General features: G+C 46.3%; 1 protein-coding gene and 1 long non-coding RNA gene across 6 annotated transcripts in view; one reads left to right on the forward strand and one right to left on the reverse strand.

Annotated features, from left to right (window-relative positions):
• KCNG1 (potassium voltage-gated channel modifier subfamily G member 1) overlaps positions 1 to 21,764 on the forward strand; it is a 44,728-nt gene that overhangs the window by 7,404 nt on the left and 15,560 nt on the right. For 3 of the 4 annotated variants that reach the window (XM_069953603.1, XM_069953600.1, XM_069953602.1), the window contains exon 2: positions 2,281 to 2,446. The gene's annotated coding sequence lies outside the window, so the exon portion shown is untranslated. Of the gene's footprint in view, positions 1 to 2,280; positions 2,504 to 21,764 lie in introns of all 4 variants that reach the window. The other variant, XM_069953601.1, reaches the window with a different exon arrangement.
• LOC138772872 (uncharacterized) overlaps positions 9,553 to 21,764 on the reverse strand; it is a 57,337-nt gene continuing 45,125 nt past the window's right edge. For both annotated transcript variants that reach the window (XR_011359842.1, XR_011359841.1), the window contains exon 3: positions 9,553 to 9,664. This is a non-coding gene — a long non-coding RNA (uncharacterized lncRNA). The remainder of the gene's footprint in view (positions 9,665 to 21,764) is intronic.

The following is a 21,764-nucleotide window of genomic DNA, read 5'->3' on the forward strand; positions in this document are numbered from 1 at the left end:
GGCCCCCTTCTCTGTGGTGTATACAGCCCCCTCCTCTGCGGAGTATACGGCCCCCTCCTCTGTGGTGTATACAGTCCTCTCCTCTGTGGTGTATACAGTCCTCTCCTCTGTGGAGTATACGGCCCCCTCCTCTGTGGTGTATACAGCCCCTTCCTCTGTGGAGTATAAGCCCCCTCCTCTGTGGAGTATACAGCCCCCTCCTCTGTGGAGTATACAGCCCCCTCCTCTGTGGAGTATACGGCCCCCTTCTCTGTGGAGTATACAGCCCCCTCCTCTGTGGAGTATACAGCCCCCTCCTCGGTGGAGTATACGGCCCCCTCCTCTGTGGTGTATACGGCCCCCTCCTCTGTGGTGTATACGGCCCCCTCCTCTGTGGAGTATACGGCCCCCTCCTCTGTGGTGTATACAGTCCCCCCCTCCTCTGTGGTGTATACGGCCCCCTCCTCTGTGGTGTATACGGCCCCCTCCTCTGTGGTGTATACAGTCCTCTCCTCTGTGGAGTATACGGCCCCCCCCCCCCTCCTCTCTGGTTTATACAGCCCCCTCCTCTGTGGAGTATACGGCCCCCTCCTCTGTGGTGTATACAGTCCTCTCCTCTGTGGTGTATACGCCCCCCTCCTCTGTGGTGTATACGGCCCCCTCCTCTGTGGTGTATACAGTCCTCTCCTCTGTGGAGTATACGGCCCCCTCCTCTGTGGTGTATACGGCCCCCTCCTCTGTGGTGTATACAGTCCTCTCCTCCATTGTGTATACAGTCCCCTCCTCTGTGGACTAGATCCATACTGGGATTGTATAGTGGGGGACTACATCCATACTGGGATTGTATAGTGGGGGACTACATCCATACTGGGATTGTATAGTGGGGGACTACATCCATACTGGGATTTTATAGTGGGGGACTACATCCATACTGGGATTGTATAGTGGGGGACTACATCCATACTGGGATTGTATAGTGGGGGACTACATCCATACTGGGATTTTATAGTGGGGGACTACATCCATACTGGGATTGTATAGTGGGGGACTACATCCATACTGGGATAGTATAGTGGGGACTACATCCATACTGGGATTCTATAGTGGGGGACTACATCCATACTGGGATAGTATAGTGGGGGACTACATCCATACTGGGATAGTATAGTGGGGACTACATCCATATTGGGATTGTATAGTGGGGGACTACACCCATACTGGGATTGTATAAGTGGGGGACTACATCCATACTGGGATTGTATAGTGGGGGACAACATCCATACTGGGATTGTATAGTGGGGGACTACATCCATACTGGGATTGTATAGTGGGGGACTACATCCATATTGGGATTGTATAGTGGGGGACTACATCCATACTGGAATAGTATAGTGGGGACTACATCCATACTGGGATAGTATAGTGGGGGACTACATCCATACTGGGATTGTATAGTGGGGGACAACATCCATACTGGGATTGTATAGTGGGGGACTACATGCATACTGGGATTGTATAGTGGGGGACTACATCCATACTGGGATTGTATAGTGGGGGACTACATCCATACTGGGATAGCATAGTGGGGACTACATCCATACTGGGATTTTATAGTGGGGGACTACATCCATACTGGGATTGTATAGTGGGGGACTACATCCATACTGGGATTGTATAGTGGGGGACTACATCCATACTGGGATTGTATAGTGGGGGACTACATCCATACTGGGATTGTATAGTGGGGGACTACATCCATACTGGGATAGCATAGTGGGGACTACATCCATACTGGGATTTTATAGTGGGGGACTACATCCATACTGGGATTGTATAGTGGGGGACTACATCCATACTGGGATTGTATAGTGGGGGACTACATCCATACTGGGATAGTATAGTGGGGACTACATCCATACTGGGATTGTATAGTGGGGGACTACATCCATACTGGAATAGTATAGTGGGGACTACATCCATACTGGGATTGTATAGTGGGGGACTACATCCATACTGGGATAGTATAGTGGGGACTACATCCATACTGGGATTCTATAGTGGGGGACTACATCCATACTGGGATAGTATAGTGGGGACTACATCCATACTGGGATTCTATAGTGGGGGACTACATCCATACTGGGATAGTATAGTGGGGGACTACATCCATACTGGGATAGTATAGTGGGGCCTACATCCATACTGGGATTGTATAGTGGGGGACTACATCCATACTGGAATAGTATAGTGTGGTACTGGACAGACTGAAGCTTCTTCTTCTTCTTCTTCTTCTTCTTCTAGAGAGAAGCCTCAGGGGGTCATCTGCAGCAGGAGGAGGAGGAGAGGACAGAGGACATTGCTCCAGAGCTGACAATCTATAGAAACACAAAGCAGCAGCAGAGGAAGGAGAGCCGAATGGGCTGCGCTCATGACTGCTGGCAGAGGTTGCAGTGATCTGGTGTACAAGGTGAGGGGCAGCACAGCGGCATCGGGAGACGGCTGGCAGGGGAGCAAGGAGACGTGGGTAAGAAGAAGCAGCAATAGACAATGGAGCAAAGTGTTAGAGAGACAAGTGCGGTTATAGGAGGTGACTATAGAATGGAGTCTGTAGGCGTCTGTAGGTGTCTGGTCACACAAGGGGATAGAACACTGGAAATCATCCTAAGGATCCTATTCCACGGGCCGACTAGGGCCCGATCAACGATGTACATGAGCGCCGATCTAGCGCCGATCTAGCAGATCGTTTACTGGGCCTATTCCACAGCCTGATGATCGTTGAGCGAGGGCTGCAGGGACATTGTTACCGATGTCCTTGCAGCCCTTGTACCATACATTACCTGGCAGGACTTCTCCTGCGCTCCTTCTTCCTCCTGGTCCCGCGGCGCAGCATCAACGCCGGTGCGGCCTGTCTGAGCTGTCAGATCGCTCAGCCAATCACAGCTTAGTCAGCCGCTCCGGGGAGGAAGACGGAGCGGAGGAGAAGCCCTGCCAGGTAATGTATGCTGCTTCTCAAATCATCGGTCGTCCGCCGCGCACCGCTATTCCACCGTAGCGATGCGCAGTGGGGGACCGATGATTTTAGGTCTGGCCCTAAATAAACGATCAGCCGATGACACGATCATTTTCTCTATTCCACCGAGCGATAATCGGCTGAATGATTATCGCTCCCGTGGAATAGGCCCCTAAGATCTTCCATCCCATCCGTCTATCTGTGACACAATGGCTGCCCATGAGCCCCTCCCGCATAATGACTGGAAATATTACCTCTATATAACATTACACAATAACTGTCCCGTATAGAAGACGCCCGGCAGCCGCTGCTGGATGACAGGACGGCTGTACAGGAGCACCGGCTACACACAGCAGCTTAAAGGGAAATTATCAGCAGGGTAGAAGTCTCCCTAACGTCTGTAATGTGCACCGGCAATGAAGATGAAGGCGAGTTTCCTTCCTTCATCCTCGCCACCATTTCTGTGATATTAGGAGTTTAATCCCTATGCTAGTAAGTGGTTTTGGTGCCCTGTGGGCGGGACTAGCACCCCAGAGCACCAATCCACCCCCAGCCGAGCAGAATGGGCCGGCCGGGGCTGGGACTAGCACCCCAGAGCACCAATCCACCCCCAGCCGAGCAGAATGGGCCGGCCGGGGGTGGGACTACCAGCCCAGAGCACCGATCTACCCTCAGCCAAGCAGAATGGGCTGGCCGGGGGTGGGACTACCACCCCAGAGCACCAATCCACCCCCAGCCGAGCAGAATGGGCCGGCTGGGGCGGGACTATCAGCCCAGAGCACCAATCCACCCCCAGCCGAGCAGAATGGGCTGGTCGGGTGGGACTAGAACCCCAGAGAACCAATCCACCCCCAGCCGAGCAGAATGGGCTGGCCAGGGCAGTAGTCCTGCCCAGTGCACCAAAACAACTAGTGGGGCATTCACGTGTTCCATGATTACGGTGAGCGTGGAATATGTGATACCGGCTGGAAGGTGGACACTGTCAGTATACAAGATTTAAGCAGTTTCGGAGCTCCCGGGATCATAATGATACGTGATGCCAGGATCTCCACATTCCGGTCCAGAGCACATATTCTGCACACGGACCGTAATCATGTGAATGCCGTCTTATTAGCATTGCGGTTAAACTCCTAATATCATGGAAACTGTTCTAAGGATGAAGGTACGAAACGTCCCATCATCCTCAGCACCTCGTGCTCTATAGGGACAGATCAGCAGATTACATACTGGAGATATAATTCTAGTCCTGTTACATTTTCTGCTCCCCAACAACCTAACTGATTGATACATGTATATATGTCCGCCTACATTGATAGATATATACATATATACAGTGTATATATATTATATACTTCAGTGCATGTGGTTGTGGATGATCAGCCCCTTGTACAGATCCAGATTTCCATCTTATTTGACTGCACATGATGAATAGAATCTCATGTATAGACGGTTTTGCATCCACCAGAGTGTGGAGGAGCCAGGTGCATCTTTTAGTGACAAAGATTTACATCAGGTAAGAGGAACCTCCGGCCCTCCAGCTGCTGCAAAACTACAGTCATCATCATGCCTGGAGGATCCAGACGTTGGCCCTGGCTGTGCAGGCATGATAGGGATTATACAACAGCTGGAGGGCCGCAGGTTCCCGTCCCTGATTTACATAACAGTTGAGAACCACCACCACCACCAACCACCAACCACAGCTCTGAGAGCCGGCTGAAGATTGTGCAGCCATAGGACATAGTGACACTATGGAGAGGATCAGACACCGTCCGGTCACAATGATCATTCCCATTGGATCAGCTGACAGTCACCTGTCTCTATCTCAGTCACTTCATGAATGTCGTCTCCAGACGCAGCGCCTGTCATGTCGGATTATTCAGCTATTAGCCGGTTGAAATGAAACGTATATGATGTTACTGGTGGACTGAACGTTATAGTAGGACAGGGCTGAATGCATCCCTGGAACCAGTGTAAAAAACTAATGGTGGATGCAGTGTGTTTATACATATATACATATACACACATACACTTACATACATATATACATACATACACACACATATATATATATACACACACACATACATACACATATATACACACACAGAAATGTTATACGTAATAAGAGGTTTTGCAGGACATCTGAGAATTTTGCAGACGTTCCTTAGTATAGCATGATGGAGCAGCATGGGGGATGGATCAGGACTGACCCCATCGCGATTATTATCGGCCGATAATCGTTCTGTGGACTAGGGCCTTAAGTCACAGCCAGTCATCTCGAAACCTACACAGAATCCTGAGTATCCTCTAACTTTTACACACCCGTGGCTCTCAGTACTCAGATACCATCAGCAGACTAGAATGACTAGAAAGCAATCAAAAGAAAAACATACAAAGTTCTTATCAATATTATCAATATCATCTTTCCCTAAACTTGAGGCTGATAGCAGTACCCCTCCCTGGCCTGCAATAGTCTGAGACTATATACTATCCCTCCCAGAAACAACCTGCAGAGCCAGAGAAGCCGAAAACAATGAAAAGAAACATTTACAAGAGGAACAAAACAAGACGCAGCGACTTTCACATGTCAGGATAACAGGAACCAAGGAACAGCTAAGGAACTAGGGACAAGGGTAGGGACCATCAAACTAGAGAGGTACAGGAGACACTGGAGACACTCACAGAGCATGGGCTATAACCTACAGAGCACTGCCCAACACTGGAACATAGTAACTCAGCTCTACACAGTCCAGGGATCGTGGTAGATTGGCTGATCCAGAGCAGGATATACAGCAGCTGATAAGTACTGGAAGACTGGAGATTTTTTTAATAGAAGTGAATTACAAATCTCTGGAACTTTCTGGCACCAGTTGATTTGAAGAGTTTTTTTGGGGGGGAACCACCCCTTTAAATGTGAAGCAAGCAAGGACATTGAGATGTCTATGGAGAAGAGGGGGAAGGGTGTAAGGGAGATGGTAATCCTCCCAACCTAGGATTCTGCATGTGCTTAGAATAATTCCTTCATTGTGAACCCTGCCTCCACCGTCCTCCTTTGGAATCGTACTCGCCCTCCTGCTCCTCGTATTCGTCATTGTCGCTCTTGTTTATTGAAATGCCTGTTGGCTCCTCAGTGTAAATCTTCCTGGCTCCTGTGTGTTGCTTCTAAGCCCCCCTCTTCTATCGCCGCTCTTCATCTCAATGCTTTCTTCCAGTTTATAATACTTCACCGCTCTACTTCAGATGAAGTAAACAGGGCCGGGGCCATGAGCGGGGGTGCAGACTCCCATAGCCGATCCTCCGACACAATATCACCGAAGGTTACCACATAAACAGGGCCGGGGCCATGAGCGGGGGTGCAGACTCCCATAGCTGATCCTCTGACACAACATCCCCCGGGGTTACCACATAAACAGGGCCGGGGCCATGAGCGGGGGTGCAGACTCCTATAGCCGATCCTCTGACACAACATCACCGAAGGTTACCACATAAACAGGGCCGGGGCCATGAGCGGGGGTGCAGAGACTCCCATAGCCGATCCTCCGACACAACATCCCCCGGGGTTACCACATAAACAGGGCCGGGGCCATGAGCGGGGGTACAGACCCCCATAGCCGATCCTCCGACACAACATCCCCCGGGGTTACCACATAAACAGGGCCGGGGCCATGAGGGGGGGTGCAGAGACTCCCATAGCCGATCCTCTGACACAACATCACCGGGGGTTACCACATAAACAGGGCCGGGGCCATGAGCGGGGGTGCAGAGACTCCCATAGCCGATCCTCTGACACAACATCACCGAAGGTTACCATATAAACAGGGCCGGGGCCATGAGCGGGGGTGCAGAGACTCCCATAGCCGATCCTCCGACACAACATCCCCGGGGGTTACCACATAAACAGGGCCGGGGCTATGAGCGGGGGTGCAGACTCCCATAGCCGATCCTCAGACACAACATCCCCGGGGGTTACCACATAAACAGGGCCGGGGCTATGAGCGACACCATGGCTGCTTTTAGGAATCGGCCCACATTTCATGACAGTTTTTTTTTTCTCTGTTCTCTCCCACAGCGAGCTGTCAAAACACACAATGAATGTGACACTGACCAGATATATATACAGTATATATACAGAGTATAACACTGTGTGATGGACTGGATGGGTCCGATATTGAGTGAGAGAATCTGCAGGGCCGCCAGTGTCCGCTCAGAGAGGAGAGTGAGCCCTACCAGAGTGACTGTGCTCCCCCGTCATCCATCACAATATAATATAACAATTGTAATTTATTCCTTATTTCTAGTTCTGAGGTTGTCAGGGCCCCGCCCCTTATATAGCATTCCTGGGCAAGCACCTGATCTTGTAGGTTCCTGGCAGGACGCTTTGCAGTAATCTTACCCCATAGTCATAGTTCTGGAAGCTGAAACAGCATACACTGTCCTGTATGTATATGAGGAATTATGTCTGACCATTATATACCTTCTATGTGACATTTATCACCAGTTTTCCCCTTTGCACGCTCCATTCCTCCTGCTTAATTGTCCCTGAATAAGTGAGTATAGACTAGCTGCTATATCTCCATACACTGTATATATACAGAAGAGGGGGTCCTGCTCCCCTATATCCCTATAGTACACCCTCAGAAGCAGGAGACTAGCCGCTATGTCTCCATACACTGTATATACAGAAGAGGGGGTCCTGCTCCCCTATATCTCTATAGTACACCCTCAGAAGCAGGAGACTAGCTGTTATGGTGTCTCCATACACTGTATATACAGAAGAGGGGGGTCCTGCTCCCCTATATCTCTATAGTACACCCTCAGAAGCAGGAGACTAGCTGCTATGTCTCCATACACTGTATATATACAGAAGAGGGGGTCCTGCTCCCCTATATCTCTATAGTACACCCTCAGAAGCAGGAGACTAGCTGTTATGGTGTCTCCATACACTGTATATACAGAAGAGGGGGTCCTGCTCCCCTATATCTCTATAGTACACCCTCAGAAGCAGGAGAATAGCTGCTATGTCTCCATACACTGTATATATACAGAAGAGGGGGTCCTGCTCCCCTATATCTCTATAGTACACCCTCAGAAGCAGGAGACTAGCTGCTATGGTGTCTCCATACACTGTATATACAGAAGAGGGGGTCCTGCTCCCCTATATCTCTATAGTACACCCTCAGAAGCAGGAGACTAGCTGCTATGTCTCCATACACTGTATATACAGAAGAGGGGGTCCTGCTCCCCTATATCTCTATAGTACACCCCCAGAAGCAGGAGACTAGCCGCTATGTCTCCATACACTGTATATACACAGAAGAGGGGGTCCTGCTCCCCTATATCCCTATAGTACACCCTCAGAAGCAGGAGACTAGCTGCTATGTCTCCATACACTGTATATACAGAAGAGGGGGTCCTGCTCCCCTATATCTCTGCAGTGTACCCTCATAGACAGCAGCAGCATGGAGGACATTATTGAGCTGTACTAAGCAAGGACAAAACTCGAAATGGCTGGGACTCACAGCAAACCTTTGAATGGTCCCCCTCTGGAATATTGGTCCCTCTAAAAAGGACCCTTATCCACATAGATAAATCAATATTTCATGCATAATAATACTGTATACTTAAAAACAGCAGTGATACAGATAACAAATAACAGCAGTATATAAAGAGCTAATATCCCCATACTTATTACCACCATACTGTTACTGCCGGAATCCTGTATACCAAGACTGAAATTACCAATAATACCAGTATACAAAGGGGCAAATATTACCACCACATCATAACCACCATACTGTTACTGAGGATATCTAGTATACCAAGACCAATAATAGCAGTATACATAGGACAACTATTACTGCCACACCATGACCACTAGCATTACCACTATACTGTTACTGACCAAAACCAGTATACTGAGACTAATAATGCCAACAGTACCAGTGTACAAGGGACAAATATTACCACTACGAATGTCACCTCTGCTACTGAATAAAATCCACTGTACAAAGACCAATATCACCTCATACAGTAACAATATAGATGTAGATACCAGCTCCACACTGGCTCTGCGCACCATATAAGTAATTACAGTGCAGTTACATCCAGTGACTCACAGGGGACGTCTTCTCTGAGTGAATCACAGACAGCTTTTTCTTTGATTGGAGTTGCCTACTTTTCCTTTTCCGCTCCATCTGACCTGGGCCATCATGAGGACTTCTTCCGGCCACGACTCATCCCTGCAGAATCTGCCAAGTATTTTTGGCTCCTTACTCCTGCACCATTGTCATCCTCCACACCTGTATTGTCCCCTCTGTACCCTCATATAGTAGTTAGACCTTTCGGTGCAGCCATTTAAGTATAAGACTCATCTTTATAACACCCAGATCCCTAACAGACATATGGATAATGTCCTCAAACCACTAGTCACTATTCATGTTCTTCTACAATATTTTAATATGTGACACCTTAATAAATCTGCATATAGTCAGTAAAAAGTAAAAAAAAAAAACTGCTTATTTTTATTTGAGCTAGAGATCGACTACTACTATACTAACCTTATGGCAGTGCGGAGGTGGCAATTGGAGGGACATGTCACCCGACAGCTGGACAGCGAGGTCCCGTGCCTCTTAGTATGCTAGAGCCATTTCCATGCGGTTGAAGCAGCAGTTTCTTCTAGAGGAATATGGAGCGGAGAGATGATATATTTTTCCCGGTTCTGCGCTCATTTGAAGTGTATAATTAACTTTTGTCAGATTCAAATGGTTTCCTTATTACTTGCTGCAGTTTATTGCATGTATAATTGGAATCACTCGAAGCCTCGCTACTTGCTGGAATTGTCTTGTCAGGCTCCTGGTGACTTTACATGGTGGGTTGTTAAAGGGGTACTCCAGTGAAAAACTATTTATTTATTTTTTTTAATCAACTGGTGCCAGAAAGTTATCCAGATTTGTAATTTACATCTATTTAAAAATCTTAAGTCTTCCAGTACTTATCAATGACTTTAGCAGAGGAGGAAGGTGTGTGAAGTCGGCACTCCAGGACGTAAACTGTTAAAATTTTACTTTTATTCGTGCATATTAAAAACTGATGGTTTGCACAGCAGGACCAACAGTACTTATCAATGTTTATACTTACCTATTCTCCCCCTGTTGTCCTGCAGCCTTTTGCATGTGTTCCCGGCTCACTGCTCACTTCTGGCCTCGTCTCGTCAGTCACTTCACTATGACTGCTTAGCCAATCAATGGACAAGACAGGAAAATGCGGAGGCCAGTGATTGGCTGAGCCGTCAGTGATTGGCTGAGCGACCTGTCATCAGCCGTGTACACCTATGCGGCCAATGGGTTTTAAACATGTTTATAAGACAGTGATCAGCTGATGATTGTCTCTTCGGCTGATCGTTGTCTTTATTACACAGAGCTTTGATCTGGTTGGGTAGATCATGGCTCTCTGTAATCGGGCCCTAAGAGTTCTAGTTGTGCAGTAACCGAGGGGCCACAGGATGGAGAGCAGGCTGCTCGGGATCTGAGAATGCAAATAATCCAGACATTAATGGGTAAAAGCAAAGTATTTCTGTGGCTTTTGATGAGGACAGTTGCCATAGAGACAGAAGAAACACTGACAAGAAAATGAGACCACACACAACTATATGAGGAAAGCCACGTGCGGCGGGAGCACCTGTTGTAGCTGGAAGCACTCCGCCTTTGGGTTCTGGAAGCAGGGATTCATTTCCACTCATCATGTATTTTACTAGTGATATAACGTGAGGATTCAGGCTGCGGAGAGGGGGGGGGGGGTCTGAGTGACATCACTTCAAATGATTAACTCCACAAGATGTGTCATGAATATCTGATAGATGGACCCCCCCAATCCCCCCAATGGGACACTCCAGACAACATCAACCTGACAAGGGTAAAAGGTCCCCACACACCTTATACTTTTGTCGGCCATACCCACCGCTCGTGGTCAATGTGGGGGGCTCTCCCGACCGACAGATGATGGTGTAGATAAGCCGCAGCCATAACCCTCCACCTAGAGAGTATACAAGTGCTCAGCCACGCAGACCATCTCTGTGTACGGGGAGATAACGGGCGGCTGAACAATCGGTCAGTTAATGGAGGTGCATGAGGACGTTTAAGGGGTACCTCAGGCGGCAGGGCTTTTTCACTATGGCCAGGAAGTGGGTGGATGAACAACGTCCACTTACCTCCACAGTTCCAGCGTCTGGTCAAAATGGATCTTTTTTTTTTTAACGTACACAAAAACATAGTCGACCTCATTTTTGTGTAGAGGGCAACACTACAGATCGCTTACGTGTAGAGATAAGTGAACTCACACTAAGTTTTGGATCATACAAACCCAGACAATTGGCATTTAAATCATATTTTTTGGAGAAGATGGGTGAAGCCTGAGGAGTGTCTAGAAAACATAGACACAGCATATGGCCTATGGCTGTATCCAGAACTTCCAGGAGGTCCTCAGGCTGCATCTATCTTCTCCAGACAGCGGGGATCAAATGCCAATAGATTAGGTGCAAACCTGAATTTACTGTAAGTTCCCTCATCTATAGTTACGAGAATACACGCCATAGAGATCAGCAACAGCTGAAGGTTAGATACACAAACCATGGAGTAGCATTCCTCCGGCATGCAGTAATAGAAGCTCATACACCATGTGAGACAGAGTCAGTATTGCAGCGTCCAGACCTCCGTTACAGCTCTCACAATCCTCCCTGTATAGTGTTATAATCATCTGTCTAAATCCTTCACCTTAGCTCGGATACTAGTCATTGCTCGGATACTAGTCATTGCTCGGATACTAGTCATCGCTCAGATACTAGTCATTGCTTGTATACTAATTATTGCTTGGATACTAGTCATTGCTTGGTACTAGTCATCTCGGATACTAGTCATTGCACGGATACTAGTCATTGCTTGGTACTAGTCATCTCGGATACTAGTCATTGCACGGATACTGGTCATCTCGGATACTAGTCAATCTGAATTGTTTGCTTTTCCATTTATACCTAAAGCTAAATTTGGAATCCAGTTCAGCCATCGGTATAAAGTGAATGGGGCTCTCCAGAGACATAGGGGTTCATAACAGGACATATATAGAAGGTATATGGCAACCTTTAGGGCCCTACTACATGGGACAATTATCGTGTGAATTATCTTTATCTTATGCTTGCATCAATCAAACGACCAACGAGAAATCGGTCAACGTTTGTTTGGTGTTGACAACAAAATGATCGCTGTAATTCCACATTCGTTCACTAATCGCTCGCTGTAATTCCACATCGCTCCTTCATTTCCCAGCATCAGACGGAGTAAAGGAACATAGTAACAACTATCGTCCTGTGTAATATGATGAACGATTTCAGGTTAACGATAAACGATCTTGTTTGCGATTGTTTATCGTTAATCGCTTTGTCTAACAGGACCCTTAGGGCCCTATTCCACTGGACGATTATCGTTTGCATAATCGTTAACGATTAACAATCTCAAACGACCGCTATTGCGAAAGACCTGAAAACGTTCACTCCTTTCAATGGAACGATAATATTTACTTTTTCTTCGCTATTGCGTTCGTAACTACTGTGAACGACCGAACGATCTCTTTCTTATTCAATGCGAACGTTTTGCGAACGAGCAACGATAAAAATAGGTCCAGGTCTTATAAAGCGATCAACGATTTCTCGTTCAGTCGTTCTCTACTGCAGTTCTCGTTAATCGTTAACTGCATTTCAACCGAACGATTATCGTTTAGTTTCAAACAATTTAATCTGAACGATAATCGTCCGGTGGAATAGGGCCCTTAGGCTCTCCAGCACATTTACAGGGATGTTCTGATACTCTGTGATTCGCTGTACACAAAAGAAAACCAAAAGTTTTTGCTATAGCCCAAAAACAGCTGCAAATACGGCCAAAAATAAGCTGATAAACTTCCAAAAAGATTTTTTTTGCCCAACTGCAAAGAAAAAAAGTTTTTGTTTAAAAATCACTGTATGCTAATAGCATTCTGCTGGGGTTAGCATTGGCGTGTTGTACATACGGACAGGCACTCCACCATCTATAACAGTCTGGGTCCATGTGTGTTTCGGTTCGGTACTGTCCCGTTAACCCTTTCATAGTCTGCAGATGTGTTTCACGAAGCCTCATTCGCCTCTATAGCCAGCATCGTGCTCTGCTGTGAATAGTCTGATGGGATGTAAGCGCCATCATTACCCCGTCGCCTACTTTCCCATTGTCGGATAATAACGTCCATTGTCAGGAGCGAGGCAATCAGGCTTTCCCTGCATAAAACACAATTTACCGCCGGTGTGGACAGGGCTAGACGTCCCACACAAGATCACATTTTACGCCTCTGTGGCTGGCGATTCATTATGCCGCGTACGTCGTTTCTCCGCACAGTTGAGATGATTTCTTCTTTTCTGCTGCAGCCGGTGCCAAGGACAGAGAAGGTTAAACAGCTCTTAATCTCCAGAATTAAACTTCTGTCTGACCGCGGTGTCCTGCTGAGGATAGAAGAGAACTTCTCTAATATCTAAGTTACCACAGCAGCCCACATCACATTGTAATGAACAGGATTCATCATTGTATGTCAGACTATTCCATACACACTGCCATCATAGCTCTAATATATTCAGCATATATGCAGCGATACTGCACTCAGGGTTGTCGTGTGGTGGTCTTGTGGTGTTGTGTGGTGGTTTGGTCCTGCTGACCCAGGAATCTATCATGTGACCCAGGGTATTGCAGGAGCAGCCAAGGGGCCCCCTGATGCGGCGGGCCCCATAGCAGCCGCTATGGCTGCTACAGTGGTAGTTATGCCCCTGGTTTTGAGGTTGCGAGAAACATACTATACAGATTTCTGCCTTGAGAGTACATTACCTTCCCATAACCCCAGGGTATGTGAGCAGTTTTTATATGGGCCCAATACTCCACCTTGTGTCTGGAGCAAGAATTACCGTTGTATGGACATGAAGTGGAGCTGTTATTGCCCCCCTGGGCCCAAGCCAATTCTCTGGTTTTAACAGGAGAATTATGTAATGAACATATTCACATCCCTGTCATTGTCTATGCCTGTAGAAGGTTGTGGTGTAGCTGTACAAGGACCTATGGAGGTTCAGAAAAGTTCCCCGCACTGACTGGTCAACTCCCCTGAGCGGGGTGAAGAATATGTAATATTGTTCCTTAGTATATACACTATATATATGTTTTTATTAGCCCTGTGTCAGGAAGCTAACGTCACAGGGGAGCCCTCCAACCCCTTTGGGCCCGATGATCATTTCTGTAGGTCCAGACCTAAAATCATTGGGCATCCGGCCCCAGGACTGTTTGTATCACTGCCTGTAATTGCATCTGACCATTGTATATAGTGTTGGGAATGGGTTAAACTGTTGTTGTCACATGTTATTTTTTGTCCACTTAGAGATGCAGGGTCTCTTCCCCCACTTTTCCTCCTATGCTGCCTCTTCTTTCTTCTCCACACAGCCCAACCAATCACACACTAGCTATACTGGCCCTATAAAAAGGAGCTGGTTCCTGGTGGGAGAGTCTTCTCGTTGAGTCAGTGAAGGTGGAAAGAGACAGGGCAGGACAGATTTCTTCTATGTTAGTGACTACTGCTAGGACGCAGTACTAGAAAACCTAGGAGGGAGTGACGTCCTCTGAGGAACCCTTCGTCCACCTTGTACAAGACACAGGGCAGTAACCACAGCTATGTACTGACCCCAGTAGGACAAACTGTATTAAGGAAGCTGACGTATCCTACTGTAACTCACGGCTCTTCTGGGAAGTCTGCTCAACCCAGCGTAGGATGCTGGAATCTCGTACTACCCTAGCAAGACGGGTACCCCAACACTTTAGGACAAAAGACAGTCAGATCACAATATCTATACGTGATTAGGAGTATTTTCTTCTTCTCTTCTCCACTACGCTATCCCGGCAGAGTACACAGCTACATTGGAAAGTGCCCTTAAGACGTTTCTCTACAACTCTTACTATCTCTTGCCTACGCTTGCAGTTACCAAATTGTACTTAACGTGTTTTGCACTGAAGTTCCCATACATTATCCAGCTACTGTAAAACATCTATGTCTGCTCCATGTGAACATACTCTAAAGCCAGAGCCTGCTCATCTGCAGGCGACTTCCATTACATGTGGCCAAGGGGAAGTCAATGTAGTAATTGTCATAAAGGAGACTTGTGTGTACGGTACTGAAGCACAAGAGATGTGATCAGCAGTCGGTGGTAGCTTAGTTATTGGGGTTCAGAGATGGCACCATGACAGCATAGGTGACCCTGGTACAGCTTTTGCATCAGAGTAATTCTATAAGATTTGTGGCAGGGTTCCCTGATCCCAGCTGTCACATTGTCAGGGCCAGCGCGGGCTACATGGTGACAGATCTCCCCTGTGATCTGTGTTGATTCATCCTGGATTGGCGTCAGTGTTCTGATTATTGGCCGGGCCGACTGTAAACATTACAGGATTGTGGGAAATCTTTTCTTCCCTGGCTTCCTAAATACAGACTAGGTCCAAGCTCATTGTCAGCGCCGCTCTGTGCCAACCCGCTGCTCGAGAGAGGAGGTTACTCAGAACGTCTCGCTTACAAATTCTGGAATTGGAAAATGCAGAAAAAAAATTATCCAAAACATTCTGCCATCGGTTATTGTTTACTGTATCTATCCAAATGATCCGTCTTTCCTGTTATTCTGACTTCATTACCATAGTTTAGTGGCACCGTATGAATAGACCTCGCACAACGCAGCCAGAGATTCTGCCAGTGACTAATACACATGAGCGCTCCCTGCAAAATTCTATATCTCTTCCCATCCTGAGCTGCCTGTATATATGTAGCCATGAATATAATAACACTACAAAGCTGCTAGAATGATTCATGTATGTACACAGTGACCCCACCAGCAGAATAGTGAGTGCAGCTCTGGAGTATAATACAGGATGTAACTCAGGATCAGCACAGGATCAGTAATGTATATACACAGTGACTCCACCAGCAGAATAGTGAGTGCAGCTCTGGAGTATAATACAGGATGTAACTCAGGATCAGTAATGTAATGTATGTACACAGTGACCGAACCAGCAGAATAGTGAGTGCAGCTCTGGAGTATAATACAGGATGTAACTCAGGATCAGTAATGTGTACACAGTGACCCCAGCAGCAGAGTAGTGAGTGCAGCTCTGGAGTATAATACAGGATGTAACTCAGGATCAGCACAGGATCAGTAATGTATATACACAGTGACTCCACCAGCAGAATAGTGAGTGCAGCTCTGGAGTATAATACAGGATGTAACTCAGGATCAGCACAGGATCAGTAATGTATATACACAGTGACTCCACCAGCAGAATAGTGAATGCAGCTCTGGAGTATAATACAGGATGTAACTCAGGATCAGTAATGTAATGTATGTACACAGTGACCTCACCAGCAGAATAGTGAGTGCAGCTCTGGAGTATAATACAGGATGTAACTCAGGATCAGTAATGTAATGTATGTACATGTTGAACAGTAAGTACAGCTCTGCTATATATGTAATGCATTTGCAGAGTGACTCAGGTTTTATGTAGACTACATTAAGTTTCTTTAGAAAACGCTTCCCTGAACACATTTTGCATAAATTTCTATAATCTGCAACTTCTATCACATCTGTGAATATTTTATCCCAGTTAATCGCTTTACGTCTGGGAGCACATATAACTGCAGCTGCTGCAGCGACTCTTCAGCGACGTCCTGTCTCTTGTAGCCCTAGCTGCTGGGAATAGTCACAGGTGAGCTCACGTGAGGTACAGGGACCATTGTCTGGGTTGAGGGATCAGTATAAATGCCTGTATCTGGTAGTAATGACAGGCGGCACGTTCAGTTCTCCGAGCTCAGTTGATTCAGCGATCCATCTCTGATGCGTCCACCACAGGCTCGGCTGCAATTACTGAGTAAAAGAAGCCAATGATCTCAGGAAAGATGAAAGCTGGAAATTAACAAAAGCAAAAACTCTTTAATCCGCGTCCTCCTCCTCTTCACAGCCAGGAGCCAATTTGCACAGTGTATGGTCAAGCGTCTGTATGACCGATCCCTCCCTGCTGCGGGTGACAGGGAAACGAATGGTAAAGATTGCAGAAGAGAATAATAGGACCTTTCGGATGACTGTGCCGCCATGGAGCTTCATTACAGTGTTGGGCACAGGGCATAAACTACCATTTATTTTTTTTCTATTTTGCAGAAAACTTTGTGCTCACAAGAACCCAGCATTGCGCCTCCGCCCGACCTACTCAAACTTCTTCCTTAGGGCCCTATTACACCAAAAGATTATCTGACAGATTGTTTTAAACCAAAGCCAGGAATGGATTTGAAAAGAGGAGAAAGCTCAGTCTTTCCTCTGTTACCGGTTTATAGTCTATTCCTGGCTTTGGCTCAAAAAAATCTGTCAGATAATCTGTTGGTGTAATAGAGTCCTTAAAGAGACTCTCTCAGCAGGTTTCTGGTGTCCCATCTCAGGGTGGCATAAACTAGTGACAGAGAAACTGAGCAGGATGATGGATCACTTACATTCTGTGCAGTTGATCCAGAGATCTCCTGAATAACATAGACAATAAGTAGTCCTCTCCATTATATGCATGAGCTCAGTAGTCCTAGATATTCATGAGAAGCAGAGAATCCCGCCCACCAGCTGCTGATTGGCAGTTATCTATCCATGCTGTGTATAGGCAGTCACCTGTCAATCAGCAGCTGGAGGGCAGGGGGAGGGGTGTGGCAAGAATCCTATTCTCCTGCATATTAGGAGAACGGCTGAACAGAATGATGGAAGTAATACACTGATCTGTTCAGCATTTCTGTCACTAGTTTATACTGTCCTCATTTAAGGCGGAATAAACCTACGGACAGATTCCTTTGAATCATCAGCCATAATAAATCTACTGCCCTCGCCAGTTATTTACCATCTTAAGTCTATTTCCACATTCAATTAGCTCACCAAGTATAATGAACACCCGGGAAACAAAACCCCACCCACCATCCTCTGCTTAATTTATTTATTTATTTTTTTTTTGGGGGGGGGGAGCTGTAAAAGTCTCAGTTAACACCTGTGTTGGCAGCTCCACATGGTGTCTCAAGTTCTGTAAAAAAAAAACAAAAATCCAGTCATTCTGGAGGGAGCTATTCGACATTTACACTAGGCCCCTATGCCAGTCATTGCTTTACTCTCTTTGATCCCCCGATCCGATCTCCTCCATTATAAAGGGCCTACTGCGCCACTTTCTGGCGGCAGCCAGGACGGCCAGTCCCAGACATTGGAAGTCCACAGCTCCTCTGACTGTCATCGAATGGGAGACAGATAAATTTTCTATTCAGAATGGAGACTCTAATGGCAGAAGATCACAACTTGGGGTCCAAAGTTGAACGCCTGTGGCTTCCCTGGTCCTCTTACAAAACCAGTCCTGCTTTCACTCTGAGACTGGCTTAAACCCTACTCACGAGTTTCTGACTATCTCACTGAGACATCTCTTATACTGGTGTAGTCCCTCCTCACCCTCCCTCTGTTGAGACCCTAGTCTGAGACAGGCCAGTAGCTAGTATTTGGACCATCCCTCTGGGCTTCACCTTAAAGTGGTGAGATGGTACATTCCGTTTGCTGGAATGGTTTTCTCATTTTTAATAAATTTAATAAATCTTTAGAACAGGTTTTTTATTGTTTGTACCACAGAGGGAGTATAGGCGGCGAGTCCTGACATTTGCAGGTTGCTACAGAATTTTTTCTGTTTTTGTATGTCCATTGATATTTAAAAAGTTACTTCATATGACGATAAAACTTTACAGTTAGTCAAGAGTGAACTTGCCGAACTGTTCTAGTTTGGCATACTCCGAACTCAAATGCTCAGCATTTGACTCCCGGCAGCTTACCTAGAGCGTCCTTGAAAACCGGAATAAGCCAAAGGGCTTCATCCAACTCCTCCAGCCGCCAGGAGTCAAATGCCGAGCGTTTGGGTGCAGAGAACGTTACCAAACTCAAACAGTCAAGTTCACTTAACACTATTTATAGTTTGTTTTATATTTCTCTCCTTATTTCTCTCTTATTAGCAGGAGGAGACCGAGCTAAAATGATTTATAAGCTAGAAACCAGCCCGTCTGATGACAAGTCACAAGTTATTTCATATGACAGTAACGCTTTAACGTATTCCCATCTCTAAAATGAATGCAGAGTCACTTGTCTGTTTTTAGAATCCCAGCCACCTTTGGCCACCATAACAAGGCTGAACGGAATCAAATGGATCTTATTTCAGGGATAGGCAACAGGTCCCTGAAATTGGCCCCCAACCGGAGAGAGAAGCCGCGCGAGCCTCACATAGACAGGGAGGCTGGCGGCCGGGGAATTCCGCCACTTTTGCTACGTGTGAACGCAGCCTTGGGCAACATGACCAAATGTTTTTCTGATTGCCAATAGTGCTACAGTACGAAATCTAAAATGATCAGGGCAGGGATGCCAGTGGCGGGGTTTTTATTTTTGAAATGCCAATCGCTTCCCTCGGTTGGCCCTGGTCTTTTCCAGAGCACCGGATCGGAGCAATGGGGGCAGGCCCGCCACCCCCCAGTGTGGCAATATCGCCTATGTGATTCATCTGCATTATTCTAATGGAGCCAGGTCACGGAGAGGAGGGGTTTTGTCACACTGGGGGACAGGGGGTTTGCCCCCAGTGCTCCGAGCTGGTGCCGACCGAGGGAACCGGGGTGGCGTTTAAAAAAAAAAAAAGGACCGCACCACCGACACCCCCACGAAGTTGCCAATCGACAAAGGTTAAATTTTATTTGTTTTAACCTCTCTCAATTTAACCCTTTAACTTTCATATTGTTAGCAGCAAAAGGAAGGTGAGATCATTTAATCAGTTCGGCCTATTCAGGGACACTTTGTTCTAAAGTAAAGCACCTTCTGTAGTTTTGCCCATTTATTGTTAAAACACGGCACAACATCTTTTTATTCTTCCTCATTGTTCTCTCCATGTAACATACAATCGTCCTTCACACCGTGCTGTTTTATAGTTCTCGTCTATTCTCTCCTTATTCTTCTTATAAATATAACTTTTTGATGGCGGAAACCTGGAGTATGACAAAGCGCTTCCAGCTGGGGCGCACCAGACAGGGATAGTTATTCCATACATGCACTTTATCCAGGGCAGCAAATCCAGGCTAAGTTATTATAAGGCTGGGTTCACATTACATTTTTTTCATCGCTTTTTGGGGGGGGGGGGGCAAAAACGAATAAAAAAAACAGATGAACAAAATAAAAAAATAAAAAACAGATGCACGTATGTGCATCAATTCCGATCCGTATTTCCATTTACTTCCATTAAAAAAAAACAAAAAAAAAACAAATGCATTTTGATCTTAAGGTACACAAAACGTGGTCGACCACAATTTTGTGTATATTACAAAAAATTTATGCTGTTTTTTTATTTTTTTATTATTATTATGGAAGTCAATGGAAAATGAATCAAAACAGATGCACACACATCCAAAAACAAATGAAAAGAAATGTAGTGCGAACCCAGCTTAAATCTTCAGTTGCCGATTTTGCTGCAACACATCTCCAGTGACATCTCCAGTACAACCACCACTACCGCCTGCAGTAAAAATTAGTTAGGGCCCTATTACATGGAGCGATAATCAGCCACATTAGGCCATTTCGGTAGATAATCCCTCTGTATAACAAATCCGCCAAAGAAACAACCATTGGTAATTCATTTAAACATCATGCGCCGGCCACACTTCTCTACGTGTAATGTTGATGCGGGGCAGGCGGCTGAGAAATGTAAAATGATGATAATAATGGTTATACTTACCTGTCTGTGCTCCCCAGTGTCCTCCTAGCTTCTGGCATTTCTGAAGCTGTCTGAGCAGTGACAGGCCGCTCAGCCAATTTCTGGCCGTGGCAGGGGAGAAGCTAGAAGGACATGGGGAGCAGGGAGAGGGCAGTTAAGCTTATTATTTTACACTTTTGAAGCAAGGGCTGCACAAACACTGAGCATGTTGGTCCGTCTAATACGGCCCTTAGGGATTTTGACATTCCTATTAAAGTTGGTGGAGAAAGTCTGCAAGAAATTTACAGTAAATCCACAACATAAATTGGCGTACAGTGGATTTAAAAGCCACAAAGAGGCACTCCAGCAAAAAACTCTTTCTTTAAAATCAACTGGTTTTAGAAAGTTATATCAATTTATAATTTACTTCTATTTGAAAATCTCCAGTCTCTCCAATACTTATCAGCTGCTGTATGTCCTGCAGGAAGTGTTGTATTCTCTCCAGTCTGACACAGTGCTCTCTGCTGCCACCTTTGTCCATGTCAGGAACTGTCCAGAGCAGGAGAGGTTTTCTATGGGGATTTGCGGCTGCTCTGGACATGGACAGGGGGGGCAGCAGAGAGCACTGTGTCAGACTGGAGAGAATACACCACTTCCTGCAGGACATACAGCAGCTGATAAGTACTGAAAGACTGGAGATTTTAAAATAGAAGTAAATTACAAATCTACGGTATATACTTTCTAAAACCATCTGACTTAGAAGATTTTTTCCGGAGTGCCCCTTTAATTCTGCCTTCTTAAAACATTGTGGATTTGCTGCCCATATATTACTTAGACCATACAATCCTGATAAGTGGTAGTTCGACCACAGAGACACCCATAAATCCGCATTATGTAAGCAGTGCCTGCACAAGTACAGTTAGTCTCCATTAAAGTAAATGGAAAAGGCTCTTCTAATATATGGA

The sequence above is a fragment of the Dendropsophus ebraccatus genome, chromosome 14, assembly GCF_027789765.1.
Source record: "Dendropsophus ebraccatus isolate aDenEbr1 chromosome 14, aDenEbr1.pat, whole genome shotgun sequence".
Lineage (NCBI taxonomy): Eukaryota > Metazoa > Chordata > Amphibia > Anura > Hylidae > Dendropsophus > Dendropsophus ebraccatus.